This window comes from Coturnix japonica, chromosome 9 (genome assembly GCF_054131305.1).
Source record: "Coturnix japonica strain WE chromosome 9, WE-NBRP24, whole genome shotgun sequence".
Lineage (NCBI taxonomy): Eukaryota > Metazoa > Chordata > Aves > Galliformes > Phasianidae > Coturnix > Coturnix japonica.
In genome coordinates this window covers 21,370,671-21,394,250 of record NC_140671.1, presented here as the reverse complement: position 1 = coordinate 21,394,250, position 23,580 = coordinate 21,370,671, and the positions used below count along the sequence as shown (strand labels likewise).

General features: G+C 41.2%; 1 long non-coding RNA gene across 1 annotated transcript; it reads right to left on the bottom strand.

The window, feature by feature from the left end:
* Positions 1-452: 452 nt before the first annotated feature.
* LOC146759816 (uncharacterized) lies at positions 453-23,299 on the bottom strand. Its single transcript, XR_014932062.1, has 3 exons — positions 21,519-23,299; positions 5,241-5,351; positions 453-614 (listed from the first exon to the last, which is right to left on the bottom strand). It is a non-coding gene; the product is annotated as an uncharacterized LOC146759816 (long non-coding RNA).
* Positions 23,300-23,580: the final 281 nt, after the last annotated feature.

Below are 23,580 nucleotides of genomic sequence, written 5' to 3'. Positions count from 1 at the left end.
CCTACTACTTGTGTCAAACGAAGAGATCATCTAGCAAGTGACCCCTGACTTTGATTAGGACACTGATTGCACTATTACCTGATTGCATATTTGTATTCCTTGTAAAAGAGTCTGAACTACAAGAAGAAAGTATCTAAGCTCAATTTTGAATGAAATATTTTTGTTTTGTTTTGCAATAGATTCACCTCTCCTAGCACCTATATCACACCATCCTCTAGAAGTAAACAAGTGTAAGCCTTAAGTGAGATCTGATTTTGTCACTTATCATCTAGACACAAATGGACACAGAGCAGTCTTGTAAATAAACTTACAGATAAACAGGTAAAGGGCAAAGACCAAAGATTTCAAAACAAGGTTTATATGAATAACGTGTCCTCTCTGTGAACTCTGTTTGACAGTGGATTGTGCACATATGGGTTTTCCAGGGCATAGGACAAGATATGTCAGTCAGAATAAGGTCATGAGCCCAAATGCTGACAACTACATTGCATGTGGAACACAGAGCTCAAATGCCAAGACTGGGACTCACCTTCTGGCATAAACCACCCACAAATCCCAGAGCCAGCAACTACCAGCAACTCATGAGAAATGAAGCTTGCCAGCACGGGTACAACCTGGAAAACAAATCAAGGACTGATTGGCCAGAAATTTATTCCCACGTAAGGAGTATGTTATTTGATTCCCATGCCATTGTTCTTCTTTTCAGAGGAGAAGCTGAGTTATTCAAGCTCAGTTTCTCTTTGTACTTATTCAGTTCATTAGTTAATGAAGGCTTCCTTATATTAGTTAAATTCAGCCACCATTCATCTACCTGTTCCAGAGTTCACAACAGATGCCCTCTGGCACTTCACAAAGACCAGAATCTGCCTCAAAACAGGAATAATATATCTTATGAAAATGGAGATGCTATTGTTCATATCCTTTACCCCTGACCTATTTCCTCTGCACTCACAGGGCTGACCTGTTCTCTATAATTTTATACTGACTAAAGCAGTAAAAGGCTGAAGTTTATTGTAATATTCCATCAGTCTTTGTTTAGCCAGAAAGGAGGAAACTGCATTCAATCTGTTTGGGTTCTTACTCAATAGTGAAGAGCTCTGTACTCATCCAAAAGCTGCGGGTTCCTCTTCCTCACTAGCAAACACTGATAGTCAGTTCCCTTCCTCAGGTCTTTTAATCCCTATTCTGCTACTACACACACCAGCTTCATTTATACCCCTACAGGCCACCTTCAGCTCTTCTCTTTCAGTCTTAATTAAAGCAAGTGGGTGCTGCCTACCTGTAAATCTTTCCCAGACTCAAAGCTGCTTCTTCTTCTCTTATTTTAGAGATGCTGATGCACACATTTTCATACTCCCAAACTGACTATCCTTGCTGGCAATCCTAACTCATTGTTTAACAGTTTGTACGGAGCAAACTCTGAATAACGCACTGATGTGTCAGTTATGTGGGGTGGCCACAAACTGCTTGCTGACATTCTTGGCAGTGCCAACACACTGCCTGCCTCTTAGCTAACTTAAGTGCTGCTGATTGTTAAAAACTCCACACTGACACCATGAAATGTGGGAAAAGGTACAGAGCTGTGGACACCACCTCACTGTGGGAGCAAAGGGGAGCCCTGCTGGTGGAGTCTTACTGATATTCAATCCCCACAAAAAAACAGAGCTTATTCCTACTCAGAATGTAACTGATCCAAGGCTTTGCAAACTTCCTACTTAAAGATTAGAGACTGCCTGACTCTAACATGGGCCATCCCAACCGTCTCAGTGAATAATGGTGCTGATTATGGATCAAAGTCTGGTAACTCAGCTTTTCCATCAGCAAACCCACAGAGGGCTGCTTTCAGTCACCTTTCTGACCAGGGTGTAGGATTGCGCACCAGAAAGTTACCACGTCATTCACTTTCCGTGCTTGAATGTGAACTTCAGGATTCTGCCTTAAATATCCCCAGCTTAGGCATAACCCACTGCTCACTTGTTTTGAGAGCTTCTCTCCTGATTTGCTCAACACAGCAGACATAGTTATTTCCTAATTGCAGACAAGCTCCAGATGTAGGTCAGGGAGTATTTAGCTAGAGGAGGCTAATAAAACAAGTCCCCAAGTGATGGGCTTGTCTTTGTTTCCCTGACATTGCTTACTTTTGAACATCAGAGACTACGAGACTGTTTTGGTACAGGAAGTATGTTATGGCTGATGTAGCATAACAAATACTAGCTCTACATCCTTCTATTTAGGCTTCAATAATGTCAGAGGGCAGAAGTGACAATCAATGTATTTTGCATTCAGCAGAGATGACAGGCAGCTAAGAGCAATGGACAGACACAACATGGCAGAACAGAAGGTACTTGCCTGGAATAAATATCGTCTTTGCTCCAGGCCTTCAAGAAATAACATTTCCGGTTTAGATTAATTCGTAATGCACAATGTATGATTGCAGACCTTGCTTTTGTACACAGACCTGGCCTTAAACATTGTTTGAACTGGTGTTGTCAGTCCTTTCTTGATCATTAAATTTATTTCCTAAAACTTAAGAAGCGTAAATGAAAGGCAGCTTCTGAAAAACAGTATTCAACATTTTTATGGAAAGTAGGTTTCTGGCTCTGCTCTTACTAATGCACCCTTCAATCATAAATAATAAAACTGGTGAGTTCTATCTCTTTCAGAAAAGTTAGACGGAACTATCACCCAGTGTATACAAAATAGGGCTTCAAAGACACCCGCTCTGTAACATAATAGAAGAAATGGTGCTGAATGATGGATGGGAATCAGTTAAACTGATTTCTGGGACACGTTGTGCATTAATAAATCAGAGGCTGTGTGTTCACTGAAAGAAGCGTAGGAGGCACATTAAGAACTTTTACGGGAGTAAAGAAAAAAAAAGTTAACACTGTATTTCAAAGGAACCTACAGGAGGATTAGTACTAAAATCTTTTTATGAGCACTAATTCTGAGCACTTACATGAAGATCAAGAAAATAGTCAGCTCCACAGGAAATCCTGGAAGTTAATTTTTTTAGAAGACACTGCCGCATTTCACTGCATTTAATGACAACCACGCGCTATTTCTGAAGCGCTCTTGCCCAGCTCACAGCAAAGGTATTAGTTCCAACACTGATTGCTAATTCTAACACTACAAAAACACCTTCCTGCTTAGCAAGAACACAGCTTCAGAAACCAAGAGAAAAGCACTGAAACTAGAATCAAATATACACCTTCATCATGGATCCCAAGAAGTGCCCGCTGCAACACTATATTGTGAGCAGAGAGAGAAGCCTACAAGTCCTCGTGACTTGAGTCTGCAGACAACCTCAGTGCTATCTTATCTTCACCTTCCAAGTGGCTGGCTGAACTACATTTAAAAAGGAGGAAGAAAAAAAAAGAAATAAAACTCCTCCCAACCTGAATCAAAGATTGACTCCTTGCAGCTCCCAGGGACACAGAACTTGTGTAGGCAGAGAAATTTCACCGGAAAAAGGAAAAAAAACCAGATATTTTGTCTTATTCATTTACAGAACGACCCTGCTGCTAATAGCACATTGAGGGTGCTGTTAGAGGCTACAGAGCAAAATGATTAAGACAACCATAGAACAGCTATATGCTAGGGAAACAACATTTCAGTTAATAAGACAAGATGGTGCAGAAGTCTGTGAACACAGAACCACTCTTCTGTCAATAAACTCTTACCCTGTTTTCCTACTTTATTCAATTACAGACTCTTAGAATAGATGTACCACCATATAGTGGGCTTATATACCATTCAGTTAAGGTAACCTAACCATAAATACTTCCATGATTTCAGTTAATTGGAAAAAAAAAAACACGGTAAGTGAATACAAAATATGTCCTTCATTTACTGTCATTGTAATATAGTCGAGCTACAACACAATCTTCATTTAGGCAGCTCTAGGTACTAGACCACTTTCAGCAATGGACATTTTATAGCACAAAGAAACACGGGTTTCTTGAAAGCACTCCTGCATCAAAAGCTTAGCATTGTTATGGTGTGTGCATTTTAATGGAGTGGATTGTGTTGTGTGTTCATCCTACAGCTCATAGGAGACACATTTTCTAGAAAGCTAGAGGTTAGACAGCATTCTTAAGATGAAGAGCAGGCTGTTATGAGAAAACATAAAAACATGATTTGAGACAACTAAACTAGAAATTTAGAAATATATTGTAAGGCTTATAAATAATTGAAAAGAGAATGTTCCAAAGTTTTGATGTGTCATAAAAGCTTAGTTTGGAAGGTGATGAAATTATTTCAATTAAACAGAACAAATGTCAGCCGTGAATGCCTAAGCATTTTAATGTATTCATCCTGTAAAAGTACGGTGCATGCTGAGGCACGGAGGTGGTAGGGGCTCGCACAAAGGCAAGTTATTTGTGAATATAATTTGGACTGTACAAGAAATACGTTCCCAGACTGAGGAAGAGTTTCTCAATACAAAATCTGTAAAAGCTCCAGTGTTGCAGTAGAAACACTGACTTCAGAATGACAATATACAAAGATGAGGATGCAAATGGTCCAAAGCTACCGAAACAGTTTGGTCATAGCAACAGAAAAAAAAAACTTCTTTAACTTGATCCTAATGCATATAAAACAGTTTTGGAACAGACTGATTCCATCGTCTTAAATGGTAGCACTCCCCACCCTGTAAAGGATACAATATTTTGTCTAACATAGGAGAAATATCTAAGTACCTAGTCAGTCCAAAGACAACATTCCCCTCAAGCAAAAACATGAACAAGGCAAAGAAGCTACGCACAAACAAATACAGTGGGTAAACCTGGTACTCAGATTATTTCCCTTTAAGAAAAAGTGACCAGAGAAAGAAAATAATCAGAAGGCAACAAGCTTTAAAGTAAACAAAAACAACCTGCTGCTTGGGCACTTCAGAAACTATCAACTGTAGGACCCCAAAAGCACTTCAGAATTACAGCTGGTTTTGATACCATTTCTTCTTCTTTGAGCCTGATTCCCTCAACCAACCATGTCATTGAACTTGATACCAGATTTATCATATTTGCTAAATAGTGAGCATACATTACATACAGGTGAGTAAACAACCTGTGATGGTGCCCAATACTCCAACCTGTGGAATCCAGAGATCCCAAGCTACAGACTGTGTCATATGCATGTATTCAGTATGCTGATGTACAATGTGCATTGTTAGTTATGATACATTTTCAATTTGGCTGCATCTAACAGCAGCACCATGGACTCAGCTGATGTTATATTACCTGTAGATGAAGGTCTTAGGAAGGTGGCTTTGTCACATTGTAGAGTGAGAACCAAAATCAGTACTTCAGGAAAGGTCTCTTTCAGGCAACTTCGTATTCTTACACATCTTCCTGTAGGAGAGCAAATAAATGGATGATACTTGTAGCTGCTCACAGCAGTTCCTAAACACCTAAGAACAAATGGATTTGAGTTATGACAATCATATCAAACAGACAAACATACAGAAAAATATAATACAAGCTCGAAGCACTAAAGAAGAGTGTTTATTACTGGTATTTAGCTTCTCCCAGTATCTTCCAGTCATTCTATCCAGCCAAAAACCAAAGCTTCCAGATCATACAAATAAAACCTGATTCCTTTGCTCCACAGTAATAATAATGTACTGGACTATATTTCATAGAACTTATTTGTGTCCTGCGAAACAGACTTCTCCATGACTGCCTGTTGTTAATAACCTCTCATGGGCTCACGGGAAACCTCAGTTTATGGCACAGCGGGAGAAATGTCTCCAAATAATAGTTTCTTTTTAAACTTCTTTGGCAATCCAGCCAGGTGCACCAACCTCACTAAGGAACAGGGATAGAGTTCCATCTAAGAGACTGTCAGATGAGTGGTAACTCACAAAGCCAAGGAAAATGGGTATTTGGTAGGTAAAATCAGGCCTGTTGGAGACTTCACATGGGACAACTGGAAATATCAAAGGCTTGTTGAAGTGCAAGACTGAGCACAGCAAACTGAGAACAGACTACAGTAATAGCACTTAGGGAATGGTGGAAGCTGTTACACAATCATTACAAACAGAAAGAAGGCAAAACACTGCAGGTATTCAGCAATTTGTAAGAAACAGCAGCCTCTGACAGGGTGTGAGCTATGTAGACAAAGAATGATTATGGATCTTCAGGCTACAAATGAAATTCATTCCTAGGATTCAAGTGGAGACCAAGCCAAACTTTTGTGAAGAAAACTAGGAGGAGGTCTCTTCATCACACAGAGAGAGGAACAAATTGTGACACTTAAAAAAAAAAAAAAAAAAGTCATGAGAAGCATAGAAAAGGGGGGAAAAAATCTTTCAATAATAATAGATGAGTCCAGAATAATCAAATGAAACACTTGGAAAATTTAGATATATGCAGCCATAAGCATAAAGCATAAGCATAAAACTACTTAAATCTGCTTTTAATTTCTATTGTAATTTTTATCTGCCCAAAATGGCTATTAGAGTTTGCTGAACAGCACAGTCATTGATATGTTGATACATGATTACACAAGGCACAATGTCACATTTGGCAATCCAAATCCTAATTAATGAACAGTCCTTGAAATAATACTAACTCGAATGATCAAAATTTAAAGTGATGAGCTTGCAGAAGGAAGCAGCATCCCATGATTTCTTTTCCACTGAACCATGAGATCTACAGGAACAAAATAGAAAATGAAAAATAAGGTTTTATGCAATCAAATTAAAGACAAAAGCAGAGAAGAAAAAAAACAATAACAGTTTCTTTATCATCCCGAGCACTGGTAGTAAGAGTAACTTATTCCTCATAGCCTGGAATGTCATGGCTGAAGCTGGAATCGAGAAATCAACAAGTCACAATCAGCATCTGGTTGATGGCCAGAAGGATGCTCAACATGTATTCCGGTATTAAAGACAATCTACAAGCAGATAATAACGTTGCAGCTTGCCTTGCCTAATGGTGTCCAGTGAATCCATATTTCACATCCCAGCCACACTTCTTGCACAGCCATCCTTTACATGAGGATTTCATACATTACAGAGGTAGTTAATCCGACACCAGCAGAAAGCACTTCCAGGCCTCCCATACATGCAGCAACCTATAGTAGCAGTAGCTGCATTCAACTTATAAAACTAAAACCAAGAGCCTCCTATTTCTAGGAATATATTATATGGCGAGGTACAGAGTAAATGAACAATAACTTGTATCTTTTCCTATGTATCATGGATTTAAGTTTTAATGAGAGCAGGAAAAAAAAACAAACACTTTTATAGAGGATTTTACTAAGATGAGTGACACTGTTCTAATTACATTGAATAATCTTGAACCAAAGAATTTTTTCCATTTCATGCCTTTAATGGATTTAAAGAAAATAAAAAATAAAAAAGAAAGAAAAAAAGAAACCCACAAATTACCTTAAGAACTGAATAGTTCTGACGATTAACAATATTTAACCAGAAAAATACTTCAAAGACATAAAGCATCTTTCCAAAATCCCATTCACCCAGCCAACAGGAACAAGCAGGTTGGTTCTGCAGAACAACTAGCAAGGATATGGCCTGCCTCACTGATTTCCACAGCAAAGCTGACTTATCCCAAGGAAGACAGTGAAATGGCATCTGAACTCCTTACAGAAATGTGAAGGAGAACTCTACGGGTGATTTTAAGGAACTCATCTGAGTTCAGACTCCTTCCACAGCATCCTGCTGAAGACCAAGGAGATTTTTTTGCCTAAGGCCCTGAAGCCAGCTGCTGTGACAGCCTGTGCAATGGGGCAAAGACATATCTGATTGCTCTGGATCTGGATCTTCAGGATGTTAGGTCTCACAAAAACTGCTCAGTTGCCTTTTTCAAGGGGCAGGAAAACCCATAGGAATGATACCAAAGCTTTGGTCAGTTACCTTGACATTTCCTATAATACAAGCCAGGTTAAAAAAAAAAATAACAGGAAAAAAAAAATTAACAGAAATCTAACATTTGCCTTGCTTCTAATGTTGAAGGACAAATGAACAAAAATAGAAGTGTGGTTTTCTCTTTAATCTTCTCATTTGAGGACCAGACCTAAGAGGTTTCTCACTCTATTCTGCAGTTTTAGACGAGACAACCCTGTGATGAAGGCTCTGCTCTTTGAAGAATCCTTCAGACCTCACATTCTCAGAGGAGAATACAGACAGAGGGACACATTTGCTACAAAATCCTCCCCCTTCTGCATGGCACTCCAGCTACTTTCAGATCTTGGTCCTTTTCTCAACCTTTGGGAATACCCTATTTAGCTTCAGTAAGGATGCAGTTTGGGTAGTATTTCCTCACTACCATCTTCTCCCCTCCTCTACTGAGTGCCCCAATTTCACTGAACATGCTTGAAGTATAGATGTCTCTGTGAGAAAGTTATTAAAAAAAAACCAAACCAAATCACATTATATCCACAGTCAGGTCACAGACTGAAGAGGTAAGATCTGGACTAGAAGCACTGCTGACTTCCTAAATCAGTTTCACAAACCACACCAAGCATTCCACTGCTCTGCGCCAGCCACCCAAAAGATAAACTGAGGAGGGAAAAGAGAAATAAAGATAAGGCGTGATCACCACGAAGAGGAGAACTGTACACTCAGACACAGAGCGCCTCTACAGTGACACAGGTTCATGCAGATAAATGCATTTCCTCAGCACTTCAATAGAGATCAATAGCAATCCCTTGAGATAAACACCGCAAACAATATGCCACCACAGGAATAAATCAGAAGATTAGAAGCAGAAAGGATTATTTATGTTAAAGAGCTGCATTGCGTTTATTCCTTGGTTTGTGCAGCAGGTTTCTGAACGTCTCTGAGGAATTCTAAACTGTTCACTTAAGGACTGCTCATTACTTATAGCACTGAAAGGCAGCCACCCCAGGCCCGCTCTCTAGCCTCCACTAGCAATAGAGCCAGCATTGTTATCGTACATTGTGCTTTCCTTGAAGATGTGGCCATGGTTTTCAGATTATACAAAGAAAAGTCTCAGTCCTTTATTGCATAAGGAGAAACATGAATGCACCCTTATGCCAAAAAACTTGATAGCTACAGGACTGACAGCTGGTGTGAGAGCATGATGACACCACTCACTCACCACCTCCCCTCCAGTTGTTTCACCAAATACGACAGTCTTAGCAGACCCTGGCCTGTAGCCTTGGTAGAGGCAGATTTGTCCAGGACAGGTTTATGCAAGATCAGGTATTTCCACTGGATGTAAGACACTTTCAAGCTGGCATCTAAGAAACGCATCCTATGGAGAGAGTTTATCAGGGCTCCTAAAAGCAGTTTACAGTAATGGAAAACCAGTTCCTTAAAAGACAATAAAATAAAATAAAATAAAATAAAATAAAATAAAATAAAATAAAATAAAATAAAATAAAATAAAATAAAATAAAATAAAATAAAATAAAATAAAAATAGAAATAGGAAGAAATCACACACAGCACAAGTGTTCCTCATGAAAGGTGCTAAGCCTTTGCAGTGCTGCAAGGAGTGCTGTTTCGTACAGTCCTGTTTTTAATTCAATTATCTCAAGCTCTGCTGGAGGTAAGGAAATGCTGTTTTGACACAAAGGCTTTGACTTCATATGGTATACAAGGCTAGAGATGGTAATGTTGGGCCTTCAGAAAGCTTCAACTAAAGTCACAAAATTCAATGAAAAATAGTATGGATTTTCCTTTTTGATAGGCGCAAGGATTATCTTCCATCACTAGAAAAAGCTATAAAGTTATATTCTGTGAGAATACCTTGAATTGATATTTCAAAGGGCTTCTTTTGAAAGAATGATTTATAGATCACAAAGATCAATGGGTCTTTTATCAAAGAAAATGGATTCCTTTTCTGAACCACAAAGAAAAGAATAATGACATCCTAGACCATATTTTTGAAAGTTGTGTACAGCCAAGAAGACAATAGCTACAGCAGGTTACCACTTTACAGCAATGCGAACAACTCACTAATTACAGATGAAGTCCTTATGGTGCTTTGTGGAAGCCAGAAAGCAAAAGTTATAGTGCAGGAAAATTCACACTGAGAGTTATCTTACTCACTCAGCACATATTAAAAATTACATGGAGGTTTTCACTAATAAGTGCATATGACATAATAGAAAAATGGATACAAGTGTGCCAGTGTGCACACTTCATATCTTACCAGAACTCAAAACATGCATTTATGTTAAAGCATGCTCCCTGTATGAATTTTAAGTTACCTACTTCTTGACCACATCCCCTCCTCAGCTCAGCAATGAAATTCCTATCAAGTTTTTATTTGGATAGCCTGGATAGACAGGCTTTCCAAAATTATTTTCAGTGCTCAATGTGGTGGTACAGTTGATCTATTTCCATCATTTCATGCGCATCTGCTAAAGCATTACTCATCACAGCAGACATGAGATTCCCCCATTAGTTTCCTATAGAAAGTTCCTCCAACCCACCAAGCCCCAACCTTTTTCTGCAGCTCATGAGCTCACAGAACAGTCTAACCCATAACCCTTGGCACTCAACAACTGAGCTAAGTCAGGCTTAGCAAGCAAGAAGAAAAAGAGCATATTAAAATAACATAATGCAACCTGCAGCACGGTTTTTTTATTAGCTTAATCAAATAGACATGATAGTAAAGAAGATAAAATTAAGAGTAAATCCTTACACAAGTTTATCCCTTAGATTCCCAAGATATCCAAGGACAACATTATTTCTCCAATATTTTTATCAGTGCTTATTCCTCTAGTGCAGCATCACATTTTGCAAAGGGTACAGTCACAGGTAAGAAAAATCTTACTTCTTTGCTGCTTCCCTTTGTCTTTTTACTCTTCTTGTCGTCGAAAGCTTTGTTCTTTTGGGTTAATGTGGCATGTCTCCAACACAGCCTTGGAAAATGACTATAATGTGATTTGGGTTTGGTGTCATTAAACCTGATTACCAGGGAGTGCTCATGAAAATCCATAATTACCACACAAAACAAAAGAGACTTTTGTTTTTGTTTTGCTGGGGAACAACAAAGAGCTTCACTTCAATTTAACTATTTGGAGTACTCAAGAAAAGTTAGTCATATTTTTCTCCCTCTGCACTTCTCTGGGCTTTGTAAATATCATAAAATACCAAAATCTGCTGAAAACATCAATCTTCTCTCAAAACTGATTTCTTATATAATGCCAAATATACAGTCTTTATTTAAAAAAAATAAATAAAAATAAAAAGCCCTAGAGAACATAATGCGTCTTGATGGATGTGCTAGTGCTTTGGGTACAAGCTGGACTTTATGATTAGATCTATAATAGTGGAGGAAAAAAAGAAAAGTTGGCAATATCAGTGTAGTAAGCATTCAGATAATCGAACTGCCTCACCCCCCAGAACAGCAGTGTTGCAGGAGACATTAACCAGTAGCATGGTTCTCCTCCCCAGTTTTGGGGCAGTTCTACTACCATGGCTGATGGACAAGTGATGTCCACAAACCAGGAAAAGCTGGTTTAAGAGGCTTATAGTCTCTCCAGTTGTGTTAGATTAGAAGTTTATGTGGCCACAACCCTGGTTTTAAGCTAGTGGGTGTTCTTGAGCTACAAATGCCACAGACTCCTCCCCAAGCAGCTGTTACATCTGCATCCGGGGTTGTTCACCACAGGGTAAATACTGCCCCATTTTGACACTGAGACACACCAGGAATACCTGTGCAAAGCTTGCTGAACTCCATTCAGACACTTGATTAACTGTCCTCTATCTACCTGAACAGCAGGGTCTGTAGGCTGGGAAGCTGCCCTTGAAGTGCTCTAACATGCAAATTCAGCGCTGTAGGTGGAAACACTTGCTGTAAAATAATATTTGAGGAACTATCCAGCCCTAGGCAGTGAAGCTAAAAGACACTGACAATCTCAGTTGTAAAGTGAGAAATGTAAGAGGTAGACCAAAGTCACCTTCACGGTGTATGAGAGAAGTAAGCAAACTCTCTGTTGATTATATTAGAAGCAGGTAAAATTCCACTCACACATTTGCCCTCCACATGCAGGATGATCACGCTATCTAAATATGTGAAAAATAGCAAGTTTACTGCAGAAGCTCTTGGCTTGCCTCTCATGCACAGATTTGTAGGTACATGCAAGTACAGCTGATAGATTAGCTAGCTAAAAATTCCACCACTCCCTTCTGATCCAGTTTCGATTAATTCATTAGAAACAAATACCTGCATATCCTCCCCCTGGACAGTTCCCTTTCAGCCCCACTGTATCAGAGACTTAAACACTGGGAGCCAGGTGAGAGCTTCCTAAAGCTGGAAACTGTCAGCAGTTCAGACTGAAAAAAGCCAGACAAACGGCTCCTGCATTTTCTAACCACTGAGAAGCTTTGGCTGCATGAGAGGTATTTAAGGCACCAAAAAGCTGTATGGTCATGTACAAAAGCACCAAATAACCCAGAGTTTCCATTTGCTTTCCAGTGAAAAAGAAAGCAGAACCTAGCTTACAATATGAAGGTGCATACAACAGACCTGGAGAGCTTTATCACACAAATCGAGTTGGTGGAAACAACCTCTTACACTTGCCACTTCCCCGTCATCTAAGAGTATTAAAAACAAATGAAAACCCCACCTGTTGGATTAACATTGAACCCGGACAAGGGACGATCACTTAATTTAGTAGAAAGTTTAAAACAACCTTCAAGTATCGTCAGCAAAGGCAGTGTAGAAATTCTCCTTTTTGCATGACACAGTTCTGACAATTAGCCGAAAACTGCAATTACCAGTTCTTTGCTTTATTATTTGTGAAGAACCTAAACTTTCTGAGGATGATAAATGGCCTCGTGGAAAATGCAATGCTCAGTTCTGCTAAATTTGCACTTTTCTGTTGTTTTTTTTTTGTTCTTGTTTTTTCTTTTTCTTTTTTCCTTTAACTATTCTTCCATGTCATCTTTGAAGAGAAAGAGGCAGGGGCTGCTGGGGGAAACAAGGCAACAGGACACATATCAGGGCAGAAAATGGCAGGGAATGGTTTAGAGAAGAACACAGAGCTGTTCTCATTTAGCTCGCTGACCAGGGCCAAGGCATATTCCTACACCTTCATTAATTAAACAGAAAAGTTAACATTGTTAGCAACATTAAGAACAAAACCTCATTTAAATTGTTCTGAAACAAAATTAAAAATAAAAAAATAAAAAAGCCGATATATTCAGAGGATGACCTTTGAGAATTCTGGCTTCATTAACATTTCAAACAGCAAAGCAAAAATTAAGACAGGAAATAGAATTACAGAGCTATTTGACTGCAGAAGTATATATCATTAGCATGCCCATAATTAACAGGATACCAGTGTTTGTCCCATTGTCTCTGCTAATAATGGTGTAACATGCAAATGGGATTTCTTCTAAGAAATTTAAAGGGGATATTTAAGTTCATTCCACGTTTTAAGCATACAAGCACAGCCAGACAAGCCCCTTTCTGCTCTGTGAAAGGGATCTTAGATGCCAGCTGCTGTGCTTGAGGCACAAAGGCCAGCTATCCAAGGTCAGACATCTTTTCCCACCTCACCACAGCAGTTAATTCTTTGGGGAGCTACCAGTGACCCACTCAAGTGTCATGAAAAGCAGTTCAGAGGCTAACATCACCCATCAACATGATGCCCTACAGGATAGCAGATATCATTCCTCTTACGGGGATCATATTCCTTAGACATGACAGCACAGCTCTGCCTGTCTCTTGTTCAAAATGCTGAGCTCCCATGACATCTGTCCATGACAGTTGTAAGCAGCCACACATCTCCACCGCCCTTACAGTGCTTGTAACTGAGCCTGCTCTTATAAATGCTTCGGGACTTGGGATCCTGAAGCAAAAGGAGAAAAAGGCATAAAAAATAAAGCTTTACAGGCAAAATACAATTGACCACCCTATGTTAACAAAGGACTCCACTCTGGCCTAATTCACTAGAATAAGACATGAGTGCAACACACTGAAATCAGACTGAGCTGAAGTGCTACCAGGAGTCTTCCTCTGGCATAAATCAGTGAAAATGTCCACCTTTGGGCAGCACACTTGGATCCTTCATTAGACTGCAAACAACCAATTGATGTACTGTTTCCCCACCAGGCAGATAACAAGCTCCTCCTCCTTTACAGGGCAGTGTGCATGGGTTGGTTCATAGTTATCACCCCACTCTTAAGATCATTTCTGCTGTTTTCCCAGTCATACTCAGTAGTCCTCACTGCTGTGAAACATTGCTCTGATATTCTGCCCAGTCTCAATTTCATTCTCTTTCCCTGTGTTAGATCTTCTCAAACAGATGCTCTTCATGGTGTTTGTACTCCCAAGCTGTGGCACCTGGAGGCTGCCTGATTGTAAACTGACAGGATGTAGCATTTTTCCATCTCTCTTTCATCAGATCAGCCTGAAAATCTGGTAAGATCCATCTCTGCCTTGTGATAGAGAGGCGAGACTCAGCTCGGAGTTTCTGAAAGGATCCTGCTTCTTCCGAGGGCACAAGTAAAGGCTGGGTGTGAGGGAGACTTGAAGCATTGCTGCCAGCCCTATAATTCTACGATTAAACAAGTTACATAATTTCAGTCTATTCCCTCTTTACCTCTTTTCCATGCAAACAGCCTGAAGTAGCACGGAATGCAGCTTATTGACTTGTAAGGAATGGGATGGAGAGGGGTAGAGGATTATCCATCACCTCCCTTTCTTTACATTACATCAGGGCATCATTTAGATTATAAGTTTGCTTACAAACTCCTTGATAAAAAAAAATCAGACAGATACTTAGCTGGTCAGCTGCTTTGGTTGCATAATAAACATGGACAGAATTTCTCATCCTCAAGCCATTGTTACAGCACAAACAAACTAAGGGCTAAGGAAATAATTACTGTGGGGCTGAGAGACTCAATAAACAGCAGAAGCTGTGGGATGAACCAGATTTGTTGATCCCAGCAGATAACTACAATTAGGATGTAATATTTCCTTAAGTTTTTGTTTACCCCTTTATTGTTTATCAGTATTAAAAAGGCAATTTATACTTTGCAGTTCTCTAGATTGACCAGTGTATTTCACAGCAGGCAGGTGAGATTAAACTGTCCATCACCACAAGCTGTCCTTTCCCTGTTCTTATATTATCAAAGCCTATTGAGATTAGAGCCATAGGAAACTGGAGGAAATGCGTTCATTTGCTTCAAGTTCATAAGCTTATGAAGTTTGATTCCTACACACCTGTAGTCTTCTTTAATAAAAAAGCAAAATCCCAGAAGTTCCTTCAATGGTAATGAAAGAATTTAAGACTGAGAAACATTATATGCATTTTCTGAACTTTTCCGAGACATCACAGAATGTCTTCCCAGAGTGCCCTAACACAGCAGCCAATTGGAAAAGAAACCTCCTAGAGGCTGACCTGTTTAAATGGGGAAGCCATTTATCCCGCTTGGCAAGATCACAAGAAAAGCTTCAAGCTGCTTTACTTTTCACAGATCCCTTACCCAGCGTCTCCCTCACAAAGCAGTCAGAAGAGTGGTCTGCAGGTGAGGGACGCTTCAAAACGCTTCACTGGCTCCACATATGAGCACCCAAAGAAAGTCTTTCCATGACACATCAGAAAGCTGAACGGATTTCTGTCTGGAGAAACTCTCTGCACTTTCCTAGGGGTCTGAACCAAAACTTTGAAGCCAGGGAAAACCATATATAAAATAGATTAGGGCTATAGCTGAGTTTGAACCCATGGAACAGAAAGATAAATAAATAAGAATACACTGAAATAAATAGACTCATTATAGTTGCAACATATCTTGTTCTAGTCAGCTTAGGCTGTAGGATTAAACTGACCAATAGACCTTTTTAAGACTCTGGCAGTCTGGAGCCATGACCACTGAGCTGGGGAGCCTGTTCCAGTGCCCAGCCTCCCCATGGCTGAAGCCTTTTCCTGATATCCAACCTGAACCTCCCCTGTGTTATTATATAGTTAACATTCAGGTAAATTACTTAGCATGAGCTAATTCAAGTCATAAAATCCACAGGACATCTTGACACCATGACAAAGAGAACAGCATAAGGAAGCAAGGAAAGAATAAGAAATTGCCCACAGAAAACTGCCCATGGAGCTCTGTGTCAGAACGTAGGCATATTGCATAGCTTTATTTCTAGTGTAGGCAGAATCTGTCTTTTTCTTTCTAGACCTCTTGTCAAGACCAGAGAAGTGGCTCTTCCAACCAGAGAAACTTGGGGAAAGAAGGCACTCTGGGCTGCCACATCCTTTTCTGCTCTCTGTGCTGATCAAACTTGGCCAAACTTTACCTTTGGATGCTCACTGACAAGTCCCTATTAGCACAGAATTAAAAGAATTTATGTGAGCATTTTTCTTAGAAGCCTCTACTAGATACCCTTTATAATTCCTAGTCAAAACCTCCTTTCTTCCCACTAAAGCCCCCTGCCACTTAAAAAGGAGAACTGCCTCAGGACAGATGTATCCCTACTGAGAAACCACTGAACACTTCCTGTCCATCCCTTAACTCATGAGTCACATCCTCTGGGGTGTCAGTCAAACACACTGAAATTAAAAGCTTTCACAGCTTGGAGAACACAATGAAAAGGCAGAAATGTGAAAGAGTGAAGGACTGAAAATAGTTGCTCCTCAATATGATTGATTTTTAAATCCCCCGCTTCACACATATTAAGCAGCAGTCCTGCATATCCAGATGTATGTTTCAGTCAAGATGAATGGGCTCAATAAATCCAGTAAACAGGAAACTGTTGAGGACAGGTGGGCATAATTCTTTTTTCCAGCTCCAGTCTGCTAATTGATAAAGTATACGACTGTTGGCAGTTCATTTTTCTCACCCATTTACAGGAACTACAGCTACATATTCTTATGAAACTCCTCAGCAGCTTTAGACTGCAGAAGCAGGGGAATGGGGGAAGCAAAACCTTGCAGTTTGATAAACATACTGGAGCTAAGTGAAGATCTAATCTGGTACTATGATGGCTGACATTTTTGAAGGGTGAGACCTTTAGACAGAATCTACATCCAGATGCTTCTGTTTTCAGAAGTGGCCAAAATACACATCCTTGTGCTTTGCCCTCCCACCCTCAGATCTGGTAGCTCACAGTGCAGGATGTGTTTGAGGACATCTTTGGTGGGATCAAAACCAGACCTCACAATAATCACATTCAAGTTAATTGCTGCTATTGTGCTTGAGCACAACATCGACTGGAAGTGTCCAAATAAGTACTTTCATTTGGTGCTGTGCAAACTTAAAATTCATTGAGAGCGTCTCCTACCAATGACTCATCTGCAGCTATGGCGAAAACAAAAGGTGCCACATGGGTTTCATTGTCACATTTTCTAAAGGGAGAATTGCCCAAGTGCAAAGACGAGACCAGCTTTCAAAAATAGTACAGCAAGATGTATCAGTGAAAAACACTGTCAGCAAAGTATTTGTTTCCCAGAGCAGGCAAGGACTAACACTACAGAAGCCATCTTATAAAGAAGACTATGAAGAATAGCAGACATTCTTCCTGGCAGGATTCAGAAAATGATACGTTACTGGAATGCATGGCACAAACAGAAACGAAGAAGCACAGCCAAGATGAGATTCGGAGTCTATGTTTGCAAGGAGCTTTTACACAGTAAGGGGACACGCTTGAGATTAACAGAGAAGCTTATTAACAGTAAGCCACCTTTCTATACTTACAGAAGTATCAAATCTAATGAGCAGAGGCAATGCCACAGCAGCAGTCCACAGAAGGACCTCAAGTCCCAGGAAAGAATCCAGACTTCAAGGGGCACATGCTGAGTGTGTTCCACAACTTAGCACTAACCCTGTCTGCTCATCCAATATTGTTCAGCAGCAGCAGCCATCTCAGTAGTCTGTCTACTTGTTAAAGTTCACAGACAGCAACGGGAGAACCAAAATCAGTTTCCAGGAAGATATATTACAAAAAGAAACAAGCCCAGCAGTAAGAAAAAAAAATCCCCATCCACTGGTACTGTTGAGTACCAGTCTCCCTGCATAGATGTTAATGGGCAATAACAAGGAATTTTCATTCCCACAGACTTCATGTGTTTGAACCTCATCAAGTATACTTACAGCAACATAAGTAATGTGAAAGAAAAGGCAAACCCTGCGCTGTGACAGACATCCATGTCACCTTTCTGGTCAGGCTAACAGCTGGGCAACCAGCAAAGAAACCAGCTGGGAGGCAGCCAGGCTTGTTATCCTGCAGTAAAGATGCCATAATTTAGCAGGCACAAAGAGAAATCAGAAAGATTTATTTGAGACACTTGAGAGACCCCAGATAGTTTGTGGTAAAGGAGGAAGAAAAAAATAACTGATTTTTCAGTTCTTAAATGGAAGGGGTAAGATTGGGCCAAACACCTGCAGACATGAGCAGCAGTCACCCCTCTTCAGAGGCACAAATTAATCCACACAGAGCCCACGTGCAGCAGCAGGAGATACAGCCAGAGCTCTCTAGCTCTAGAAGGAAACTGTAGATGACTAACTGAGGGCCAAATAGTATTATCATTATTCACGTTGCCTGGTATATTACGCTGTGAGCGGTCCCTTTGGTTTCAATTAGTTGTTATCCTGATGGGTGCTGACTTAATAGCAGATAAATGCCCTTCCTTGGCAAGTGCTGAAATACCACCTTACGTGTTCCTACTGGATGCCTTATTGCTTTGCAGCTCATCAGTGCACTTGAACTGATCTCAAATAGGTCTCAATGCTATACCTCTTGCTTCAGAAGCCAGCTTTTTCCAGAGATGCATACCTTGACCATCAGCAGGACCCAGAGGAGCAGCTGGCCCAGGAACAACCCCAGCACTGAAGCCGTAAAGTTCATGGATTGCTATCCCTCATCTTCTGCAAGGTACATGTTGGTGAAGTGTGGCCAGGAGGAGGAGGCTGGAGAAAACATTTTTGATGTCTCAGTTTTAAGAGAGAGATAGAGAGGTGCTGCAGTGTTAGTTACAGCAGAGCCAGTGAGCTCAGAAGCCACCCCACGTGTTTCAAAATGGAGCTGTTCTGATTTTATATATGCCCTCTGCACAGGGCTGTGTGAGGGTCAAACAATCCTAAACAAAAATACTGAAGATAAACATAAACCTCCAGGAAGAAACATTTGTAAGAATCAGCTGCTACTTTTTCATTTCATAGCTTTTTAGGAGACTTTTACTGAAGGTTTTTTCATGGCTTCAAAAAAGCATGTTAAACACAGACTGGATGCCTTGTATTTATTATGCAGCCACTCTAGCTTGCATGGGAACAAGACTTTGTTTTGCATTACATTTTTCTCCTAACATCTCCATTTGTATACAACACTAATCTTGCTCCGTAGCAGGAACAGACTGACATAATGTCTTCTAAAACTGCATGTTTTTCAATTCCAGAGAGGAAAAAAATAAGAAAAAAGAAAGACCAACTTATTATTTTCTCCTCCTCCACCCCCATCTTCAACAGACAAAGCAGTTTTCCTATGACCCCAAGGAGCACAGGCCAACAGAGAGTCATCAGCAGAGCAAGCCTGGGGGCAGCAACATTATAGAAAAAGTTGAAGCCTTTGATGAGAAGTTCCCTTTTCATCTGTAACTTTAAGCTCTATCAATTGCTCAAACTGCTTTTTTCACCTCTGATGACTTTGCTGAGCAGAATGGACTTTTCAGCACCAGAGTGCCTAGGAAGACCCCAGAGGTAAAGCTCCAGGTAATATCTCCTACACAGGAGAAAGCAAAGCATGCTCCCAGCAACACCCACAATGGTCAGCAGGGATTGGATGGTCATGCACAGCTTGTTTTCTTCTTTCCAGCTGCTCTGTTGGGCCTACCTGACAGGTGGGTAAGAGGATTTATCTCCCCTGTGGTAAGTAGGAAAGTTACATAGGAGTTCAAATTACAAAAGTTTTGACTGTATCATGTGCCTGTTCCAGCCTAAGTCTTAAGTAGCTGTCTGACAAACAACAGGTGCTTCTGCTAGCAAAACACATGAGGAAAGATGGGAAAAACAGTCCAAGGGAAATAAGAGGGGAAAGGCTTTACATCTTATGTGCCTTCCTCAGGACTTTATTGGTTGCAGGCTCACCATTAGATGCAGACTGGCTAGATACTGGGGAAAGCAGCCTAGCTCACTATGTCCACCTTGGAGCCAGTGACTTGTATTTTTACTCATGTATTTTTTAATGACTGAGGCCAAAAAACTGCTGGTGTAGATCTAGGAGATGCCAGTGACACCAGCTGGGGACAGCTAATAGAAATGTGTCTAAGTTCGTCTGCAAGAGACCATCAGAAGCCGAGGGAATGAAGAAGAGGAAAAACACAAGTTATTCACAGCATGAACTAGGCACTTCCTACGCAGTCACTCATGGAAATAAATAGTCCCATTTTGACTCTCAGCCATTTATAATCACAGAAGAATTGAAGCCTTGTTACCTTAGAAGCTTGTAGACATTTAATCACTCTAAACCTCATCATTCTTTGAAAAAGCAGCTGACTGGCTCCTTTCCTCTTAACCATAATGCTGAACCTTGGTCTATGCATGCATAGCTCAGTTCAGAGCAGGGAGACCCGCACAACCCCAGCAACATCCAAGCATCTTTTCTCACACAGGGCTTTGGATGACCCAGAAAAGCTGGTAAAACAAGCAGAGATTTTCCTAATTAAATGGAGAGCATCAAAAGTAATCTAAGTTCTTAGAGAAATGTTACAGTGTTTATAAAGGGAAGATGATGCTGTTCAAACTGCTCCTGTGAGGACCACAGGAGCAGCAAGTTTCCAGCATCTGGAGTATGTTTGTCTACTAGATACTTAGTAATATATCTATGTACACTTATTAAAAGTGAAAACATATACAAGCCTTGGCAGTCTAGACACCCGCTGTGGATTTAACACATACTGCTTCTATGCCCATTTATTTTCTCACATGCCTAGAGCGCACCCAACAAAGCCCAGAAGGCTTCAAGAAAAACCTTCTAGGGTGCAATACCACTGCCATAGGCAGAGGTAGAAAATAAATGACATCAGGTGCTTTGGGAACATTAGTGGTGCTGCAGGCCGAGACGCAGGCAGTGGAAAATAAATACAGCTAAGCAGCGGGAAGTAGATTACTTCTGCTCCTTCAGGTTTCCCACAGGGGAAGGGGATGGGAAATACAAGGCTAGAAAGGACTCCCAGAGTTACCAACACCCCTAGTTTCCAACTGAGGAAGTTATCCTCTTTCCTTTCAAACTCTTCAGCTCACCCTGCTAACATTGGGAAAAGCAAGCAGCGAGCTCTGGTGGAGTCCTGCACACCGGCTACCACCCACACCCCAGCTGGCAGCTCCAGGGCTGAGATATCTTGGCCAGAGAAAGGAAAAGAAAGCCTCAGGTGGAGCTCTTCTTGACTTGTAAAGCTGACACAACAGAGACTTGGCTAGCTTTAGCACATCAAGCAGGCAAGTTCCAGCCATGTGTCCTGCATAGCGCAAGTCTTGCATGGTGGAGCAGGAGAGAGGAGGCACCCAGACATCTTTTGCCAACCAAACTTGTGTTAAACAGAGCTAGGTACCCACCAAAACAGCATACATACACATACCTGCATGATCTGTAGCAGCTATCCTTTGGTGCAGACCTCAGAAGGGCTGAAACAGGGCCTGGGCAGGGGTGGGTAAAGGCCACAGGTGAGGCCTCACACAGCTGTTGGGGCAGAGGGGCCAGCGTGGCACTGGGAGGGGTCTTGCAGCCACCCTCACTCTCTGATGTCCCTCCTTTGCTCACACCAAGGAGTAGTTCACCACTTTTTCAAGTTAGTAGTCAGAAAAAATGCCGCCTCTAAGCATGTCCTTACCAGCTGTAGGCCCGCCCTTGGGGAGGCTGTTGGAGAGCCCGGATTGCCAGCGCAGTGAATGTATGGCACCTAGGAACTGTTAAATCACTCTTCATCAATGATAATCTCTGCAATTGCCTTAAACAAGAGCAGCTTTTGAACAGTCCTCACAGGATGAAAATGCATGAAGACAAATCTTTGTACACTAACAGCCTTCCTACCCACCTGCCTGCACATTCTGCATTGTGCAGGGCAATGACTGCTCCCGAGGATTCAGACTTCCCTCTCTTACGGCTTTTTAAGCCACATAATCCCACAGGAAATTTAGCTATCTTTTAAAAAGCAAAAGGAGAGAAGAGAACACAAACCTCCAGCCCTCCAGCCCTTAGAAAATAGTCCCACAGACACCTCAAAATTCCAAGATAGGGTGAGGAGAACTAATTTGTTTTTTCTTGTTTAAATCTCACACTATGACATTTTTTGCAGCTGGCAGTGTGCTCAGCACTCTTCAGCAGAGCAGCCTTTCTGCATGCTGCAGTACTACCTCTGTGTCACAGGCAAGAGAAAGGCAGAAAGAAATGCATAAGCCTCTCCCCAGTTTCCTCCCATTCTCCTAAGACCTGTGGGTGAACCATTGAACCAGTTGTTTGGAAAATTTCTGCTCCAGCAGGCTTATTCAATCATCCCAAAAAGAGACAGAGGCGAATCTTCAGCTCTCTCATTTTGAATTCACTGGGGCATTCCCCTGTGGAATGTCTCAAAGTACCGAGGGACACAGCCTCTATTTTATCAGCAGCCAAAATGATGCTCCCTGACGTCCCTTCCTATTCTGGTACTGAACCACCTTACAGCCTCTCTCCCCTGGGCCCCTTTCCTCAGCCCACACAGACACTGGCCAGCACAGAGAGCTCATGGACCTGTGGAAGCAATGTTTCTGCACCAGCTGATCCATGGGCAGCACTTGCTCATATGAAGAGCCTCCTCCTGCAGCCCTGTGCAGACAGCTGGGAGCTGTCACCCTTTGCCTTGCGAAGGCCTAAAACAGACGAAGTCTATTTGCTGCTGTAGCATCACTGAAGTAGCAGAATCCTCAGCAGGGTGATGGGAAAGCAAACAGTGAACTGATGGGCAGGACATCCACAGCCTCTCAGGGCTCTGTGTGAGATGCCTACTTTGTTGTCTCGAGGGAGGCGTGCTGCCTGAGGAGCCCATCTTATAAGAAAGCTGTATTTTTAAAAGCTATTTAAAAAAAAAAAGTCTTTCTAAAAAGGATGAGGGATCAGTGAAGTACAAAAAAAGGAGCTGTAATGAAAAGTGCATGAAAAAAACGGGATAGTAAGGAACAGAGAAACTATGCAAGCTCATTGGAGGTTGCTTTTCTTACCACATGTGAGTCTCCCATGGTTTGTTAGTAGAACCTATACCTGCAAGCAGGCACGGAGAAAGCCCACTGTTGTTAACACTGGGTAACCTCTTCACCTGTACTTGAGTTAGATGAGACTTCACACCAAGAACAAAAGAGAAATACCTTTTTGGCACAGCACAGCCGTGCACTTGCACGTCTTGCCTGCAGCCAAAATGTCAAGCACGGCTGCAATAGGCAACCTCTAAGATCACCTTACCTTGAAATTTGGTTTCCTGAAAAATAGGGGGGCAAAATTTACCAGATGCTTTGTCAGATACTCGCTAAAATAACATCATCTCACAATTGTCAAATGCCCACGGATTGAAAGGGTGAGCAGCAAACTCAGCTGGCTCTATTAAGAACCTTATGGAATTTTTGCATGAGTTTGTCCTACTGAAAATAGGGCTTTAGTTATGCTTGGAAGGA